Genomic DNA, 8,171 nt, shown 5'->3' on the forward strand with positions numbered 1-8,171 from the left:
TAATTGCTGTTGTGTGCAATATCAAACATCATCCTGCACCAGTCACCAACATAAACAAGGTCATTCCTGCAAAGGAGTTAACAATCAGTTTACATCTGATTAGCACTGTTGAACCACCTCATTAAAACATATTTTACTAGAAATAAACATAACTAATTTCACAGGGAATTAGCAATATTGATTTATAGGCAAATTGCTTATTTCAACATACGTGTGGGTTCCTGCACTGGGTTTGATTTATATCCTACAATCTTAGTATCATCATCAATTAACTCTATGTTATAGTATCCCTCTATGCCATTGTTCTTAATTACATTTTTTAGAGATCATCCTAACTGACCAAGACAGGACCATAGCACATACTCTAGATTCTCCCTTTTCCCTTTGCTGGTTGACTGCTGAGAAAAAAAGAAGCCATAGATGGCTCAGGACACTCTACACATTGGAAAGTAAAAGTGAGAATGTATAAGTAAAAATGAGAACTCGGGTAAAGCAAACCCTATAATCAGTCAAGAATAACATAGCAACAAAAAGAAAAAGAAAATTCATTTTGTATATGGGCTAGAGAGAGACAGGGAAAATGTAAATGAAGTTGATCTTAATTTTTAGGGTCACATGCAAATGTTTATTCCTATCAAGTATCTCTGATGTCCCCAGAACCCATTCTGTTTTTTGCTGGGCGCATAATGAATGGCCTGTGACTATTATATAATATTATAGATAGCATCTCAGAGGGACTTCTACAACAGGACTTGATCCTGTTTTCTAAATGTGAAAAATGAAAGAAACAAACCAGAATCTCAAAGATTAAAGAAAAAGGACGAGAAACACCAATAGAGCGTCCAGGTGACGAAAAAAGAAACTTTTAAAATGTTAAAAACTGCTATAAAATTAATTCTAAATGAGTGCGTGTGATGGGTTCCCCAGGGTGCAACCTGGAAGTGGGGTATCCCTGAGCCCTCTGGCATACCAACCTGGCCTCCCTTTCACACTGTGATGCGGTGACAAGCTGCAATCCTCTCCAAGCTGCAATCCTCTCCAGATCCTGCACTTACACAGCCATCCACAGGCAGGGACACACCCAGCTGAGTTACATGAATGCTTCTCCTAGCTACTAATGAACTAACAATAGAGAGGCTCCAGCCAATTCCACCAGCTCCCCAGCCTGAGACCCTAGAGCTCTACTGTTTTGCCTTGGTCAGAAGCCGGACCAGTGTAAATTTGTTACTCAGTCCGCCACTTCTACAAAGGAAAGTGGACGTGCACCAGCTTTTGTACACTGAGCATATTCCTCAAGCACCACAGTTTTAGGTAACATATAAAACAGATTTATTAACTACAGAAAGCTAGATTTTTAGTGATTATACGTAGTAAGCATACAGATCAAAGTTGGTTACCTAAGAAATAAAAAGTAAAATTGCAATCTGTGTTCTATACACTACATGGGATTTGAATCAAGCAGTCTCTCACCCTGAGAGACAATACAAGTAGGTCACAGATCTTCCATACACAGGTTGGAAATCCCCTTCAGCCTGGGACCACCTCTCCAGTTCAGTCTTTGTTCTCCAGAAGTGTTTCCAGGTGTGGAGTTATGGGGGAAGTGAGGACAAGCGGGGCTTCCCCTTTTTATACCTTCTCCACCTTGCTGGAAAGATCCTTTGCTGTGCCGAGAGTCAAGCAGTCTCCATCGTCTACATGCTATCTCTGAGAGGTTTCCATTGTATACAGTTCCTGGGGTAGGCCTTTGTAGTGTGGATTGCCCTTAATGGGCCATCATCAGTTTCTGGCTTCTCCATTGTTGTACCTGAAAGGCTGGTTGTGAGTGTTTCCAACTTCACACCATATTTCAGTAACACACACATAGCAAAACTTCATAACTTCCCATACAAGCCAACAGGCATACTTTGCACAAAACATATCATAATCCTATCACCATGGTAAATATGGGGGTGCCAGGGTGTTGCTTTAGGGTACAGAGTGTCACACCTTCCCCCGCCCCCTTTAGTTTACTATAGGAGTGTTAGGGCTTGTCTACACTGGCACTTTACAGCGCTGCAACTTTCTCGCTCCGGGGTGTGAAAAAACACCCCCCTGAGCACTGCAAGTTTAAGTGTCACTGTAGACAGTACACCAGCACTAGGAGCTATTCCCCTCATGGAGTTTTTTTACAGCGCTGGGAGAACTCGCAGCCAGCGCTTTAACGTTGCTAGTGAAGACATGTCCTTAGTCACTGATTAATGCCGAGGCAGTGGGCCCAAGGTCCTCTTTCCTGGACAGGGCATCCACTACCATCTTCTCTTTCCCTTTTATGTGTTCAATCTCCCTCTCACACTCTTGCAGGATCAGGCTCCAGCGTAATAGTTTGGAATTTGTGCCCTTAAGTTCCATTTAACCGTATTAAGGGTGTGTGGGCTGTTAGAATCTTGAACTTCCTATTAAAGAGGCAAGGCTTCAGTTACTTAACTGTCCACACCATGCCATAGCACTATTTTATGACAGAGTAACTTTGTTCAGTGGATGACAGCTTTTTATTCAGGAAGGCAATTGGATGTTTTTTTTCCCTCCCCGTTTGCATCAGTACAGCACCCAAGCCAATGTCAGATGCATCAGTACACAGTTCAAATGTTTTAGCAAAGGCAGGATCCGCTAGCACAGGCTTTCCAGAGAAGAGTGCCTTTGTCTTATCAAAACCTTTCTGGCATGCTTCTTACCAAACCACCTTATTGGGTTGGCACTTTTTACACAAGTCTGTGAAAGTCAATGAATGCACACACAAACCTTCTGTAGTGGTTTTCTAGGCCAATGAAATATTGGACCTGCCTTTTAATTTGAGGCACAGTCCAGTTTACAATGGCTTCCACATTAAGAGGGACAGGGAATATTTGCCCCACACCAACCCGATGCCCTAGATAAAGAACTTTGGCTGCTTCTATTCTGCACTTGGAGGGTTTTATGGTTAGACCGGCCTCTTTGAGCTTTGACAGCACAACCCTCAGATGCTTTGTATGGTCATCCCATGTGTACATTTCATCTGTGTATGCCCTTGCGAAGCTCTGTAAACCATTTAACACTTTGTTGACCAGTCTCTGGAAGGTCGCACCAGCATTGACCAAACCAAAAGGTAACACCCTGAATTCATAGAGCCCTATGTCAGCGATAAGAGTGGATTTTTTCTGTGCATCCTTCTCCAGGGATCTGTCAGTTACCTTGAGTTGAATCAAAAGTACAGAGATATTTGGATTGGCTCAATATATCCAGCATATCATCGATTTTCAGCATAGGGTACGCATCTGTTACTGTAACAGCATTAAGTTTTCTATAGTCCACACAAAATCTAACGGTATTGTCCTTTTTGGGGACCAATACCACAGGGGATGCGCAAAGAGCTGTCAGATTCCTTAATCACTCCCAGGTCCAACCTATTGTGTATCTCTATATGAATTTACTCTTGCACCTTGCCTGTAAGGAGGTTGTGTCCCTTTTGTGAGGATTTTATGGGTTAGTGAGTGTGTTCTTCCTGGCTTGTTGGAAAACACCCCCTGCATCCCTGCAACGCTGATAACACCTTCCCTCTTTTGACTGGTGGTAACTCTTTGCAGATCCCAGTGCTTTCCAGAGTTCAACCACCTTGGCATTCAGCCATCAAATCAATGAGTGGATGTGTCTCAGCTTCCCCTTCCCCACAACAGATCATGTTCACTACAACGCCCCTGCTGCGATAGGCTTTAAGCCAGTTCACATGTACAAGCTGTGGGACAGCAGCATCACGGGGCTTTTTAACATATGTCCTCATTTGCCATTTCTACTAACTCGAAGGGCCTCTCCCAAGAGTTTTGCATCTTGTATTTTTTTACTGGGCTTACCAAATCTCCTATTTCAATTGTGCATTTACAACTATTTCTGTCATACCACACCTTTTCTTTGGCCTGACTGTCCTGGAGATTGGTTTGGACAATTTCCATCATGTCTTTTAACTCTTTCTTGAACATATTCAGTTACTGATTCTTCCATTACCTCAGTAGTCCCCTCCCATGAATCTTTAATGAGATCAAGGGCTCCCTTTACTTTTCTCCAGTATAAAAGATCGAATGGGGAAAACCCTGTGGACTTCTGCAGTACCTCCCTGTAAGTATACAACAGGAAAGGTAATAACGCGCCCCAATTCTGGACTCTTTTCTTAGTGTACATTCCCAGCATAGTCTTCAGGGCTCCATTGAACATTTCCACCAAACCATTGACCTGTGGGCAATAGGGGGCAGTTTTAAGTTGTTTCACTCCACATAACTTCCAACGCTCACACTGACATGAAATTCGACCCCCAATCAGCTCTTTAATTTTGTAAAGATTTTGAAGCAACCAATGTATCCTAAAGATTATTTTTTTGCTGAATGATGTGTAATCAGAGGTCTAAGGTCACTTCTTTAATCTCTCCCTTTGTTTTATTCCTCTGTTCCATTGTTTTGCTTCATTCAATCTCTATTAACTCATTAGGAACTCACACAGTATAGCCACCACTCAGCTTCTAAAATTTAAGACGTTCTGATGCCTCAGACAGTGCATATGCTTCTAGCTCAAGTTCCAAGGTGAAGAGGTGGCTGTTTTTGAATATGTTGCTACAGTACAGTAGCTAGTAAGTTGTACAGTAGTTGGACAGAACTAAACCGTGTGATCTGGTTGTCAGTTATTCATTGGGATATTTATATAGTATGCTTCATCCCATCTAGTTTTTCCTCATTATTGGCTTCCTTCCAACTTTTTAGCATGGGATTCTCCCAAACTGGGGTCACTACATGAGATGAAGGGTGAACTTGTGTTCATGTACTAAGTTAGTCCATATCTGATGGGCTGTATGGATGGTGGGAATTCGATCTTTTTTTCTTGGTATCTATACTATCCAGAGCTCAATATGGCCACAGGCTAGGACAGCTACTTCTTGATACTCATCCATGTAGGCACTTTATTTGTGATAGCATATGCCCATTGCATTGCCAGGTTTATTATTATGGTGTGATGCTATTGCCCAGATTTGGGAATCTAACACACACACACACACACATCACACAAAGGTGTGATGCTATTGCACACATTTGGGAATCTAACACACTCTAGTTCACCTGGTGGCTGCAGCCTTTTATAGGAGTTGGGATCTGCGCAGTGAGAGACCTGTGAGCATATCTATTAATCTGAGTAGTGTGTTCATTTGTATCATTTGTTAATTTTTCCCCAAAGGCAGTGTGGGCTAGCTTCCTGTTTACACAGATCATTGGTAATTTGTGTGATAATCATATGTAAATTGAATTTAACTATTTGCTTTAAATCTCTGGGGATTAATATTCCTAGATATTTTAATGGCATCGGCTGCCATTGGAAATCCCACTGACTAAACAAGGCCTGGTATGTGTATTTAGTTAGTCCTAACTCCTCGGACTTGTTCCAATTAATCTTATATCCAGAGAAGCACCTAAACATTTTGACAAGTTCTTATAATTTGGGTATCAAACCTTGTAGGTTAGCGATTAGAATCAGTGCTTTATCACATATAACGTAGTTTTTGTTCTATCTGACCAAGCGTGACACTCATTATATAAACAGGAACTGTTATATAAACAGGAATTAATTCAAGGATGTTGTCTGGCCTATGTTATACAGGAGATCAGACTAGATTATCACAGTGGTCCCTTCTGGTTTTGTAATCTATGAATATATATAGCTGCACAGCCCCAGATTGTACATTTTAGTGGTTCCAGAGCTATGTCAAAGAACAGTGGGGATAGCAGGCAGCCTTGCCTTGTTTCTCTCAGTAATGAGAATGATGCTGAAATATAGTTATAGGTGATCTCCTGGAAAGCAGGTTAAAATAGAGCTGTTTAGTCCATTTGATAAAGTGATCACCAGATTCCAGTCTCTCAAGGACCATCAAGAGATAATCCAAGGCAACCTCATCAATTTATTTCCCTCAGCTAGTGATATTGCTACAAAAAGTTCTTTTCAGCCTGGTGATTTTGCAATTGTATTGATTAGTTGTCTGTTCCCATGTCTACACTGAATAAATCTGACGTAACATACATGTATAATTTGAGTAATAACTCTTTCCAATGTACAGGGAAGGACTTTGGCAAGAATCTTTTCATCACAAGTTGTAACTGAAATGTGTCGGGTTTCAGAGTTGTAGCCATGTTAGTCTGTATCAGCAAAAACAACAAGGAGTAATTGTGGCCACAAGTACTCCTCACTGAAATGTGTCTGTAACTTGCGTAGTGATCAAGATCTTTCCCTGGCTTGTGCATAATGGATATTACTGCAGTGTGGGAGGTAGAAGCCACTCTTTTTTGCCTCACTAAACATATCAATGGGATATTTGATCTGAAAAATTTATATAAAACTCAACCAAAAATCCGTTACTGCCTCAGGATTTCCCATAGACCTAACGCAACTCCAATACAATTGATCTATCAGTAAGCACAGAGCTGAGGCACCGAGCCTTCACAGATTACCCTGGCCTCTCTCAAATCCCGGGAATCTGGGCTGAGCTCTACAGGCTTGCCAGGTTTGTGGTGAGCTATTGCTGCTGGAGGGATCTCCACCTTATTTTATTAAAAATTATTTACTGATGTTAAATATAAGTAAACAGCAGTGTTTGTTGTAGTGCTATTTGCTTTCCCTTCCCTTTAGTTAATAGCTAACTCATTGCTAAACACCTTTTGTAGCATAAGCCTTTAGGGGTTCACAAAAATGACAGCATTTCATCTCAAAACATATTCCCTCAAGATTAATTTTTCTGACATGAGCATTAATAGGATTTGAATGTATATACATGACAGATTCTTTGGACTAAACTTTCCAAAGACCAGTCCTGGTTTTTCATTTGAAAATTGAATCAAGATTGGATGTTTGTCTAAAAGATGTGCTCTATGAATTATTTTGGGGAAGTATTATACAGGCAGGCAGTCTAGATGATTACAATGGTTCCTTCTGGCCTTGGAATGTATGAATCTATGACATTGTTTCTGTTCCCTTCTAGAATGACTCTAACTCTTATAAATGGAGGGAAGGCATTTGACACTCTCCATAAGAAGCTAGGAGCCCTTTAGGGAGTGGTAGCAGAAGATAAGCAGGTTTAATTAATTTTATAAAATTTTAAACTTTCACTTTCTGAGCCGTGTAGCCCTTGCCTGAGCCATCATTCCTAGAAAAATTTGATTATTGTCAGATTTATTGGCAGGGTGCCTCAAACACATATGCAGTCCTAATTGTGCAGAAACGTGTACAAGTAATTAGTGTCTTTATTGTGAAGAATTGCGTACATATACACAGTCCCAATTGTGAAGAACAGTGTCTCATAAAGCCCTAGTAACACCCACTGTGGTAGCCCTCTGCCCTGAGGTTTAGAGAAACAGGTTCCTTTCTTCAATGATTTTTTTTTCCCCTTCCAACACATACAATAAGGTCTGGATGCTTTAGAAACAAAAATGTAACTGAAACAAAATATGATGCTAATTACAGTGCAAATAAAATATAGCCAATAGTTAAAAACCTATTTGGCAGGGAAAAAACATTCAAAATAATTGCAGGTTGAACAATATTTTTACTTAAAGCAGCAAAGAGTCCTGTGGCACCTTATAGACTAACAGACGTATTAGAGCATGAGCTTTCGTGGGTGAATACCCACTTCGTCGGATGCATGCATATTTTTACTGAATATTTTAATCCACTTGCTGCAAATGGGAAGGTTTCAGACACAGCTGGTCAAACAGTGCTATATATTTTCTGCAATAAATTTCAAACAAAACTAAACTTTTTCATTTCATTTGAAAGTTTTTGCAGATTTTTTAACAAAACAAACACTGATTTTTCCAGTTTTCAAAAATTTAAATTTTGGAGGATTCCTCACCTTTCTCTCTATTTTATTTACTTTCTCTTCCTTTTGAAATACACATAACAAACAAATATAAATTAAAATATTCTGTAAAAATGTTTGGTTTGGTCAAAAAGTCATGTTTTATTTAAAACAAGTTTCATTCAAAAATTTTCAAGTAGCTCTGGTTTGAGAGGAAATGTGAAGAAAGAGCAGAATGCCATGTTTTCATTTTTAAAATTCCAGCCATATACCAGGTCTGGATTCATTCTCACAACCTAAAAAGGAGCTGCAATTCCCACAAATGGCATAGTCC

Source organism: Mauremys mutica, chromosome 3 (assembly GCF_020497125.1).
Source record: "Mauremys mutica isolate MM-2020 ecotype Southern chromosome 3, ASM2049712v1, whole genome shotgun sequence".
Lineage (NCBI taxonomy): Eukaryota > Metazoa > Chordata > Testudines > Geoemydidae > Mauremys > Mauremys mutica.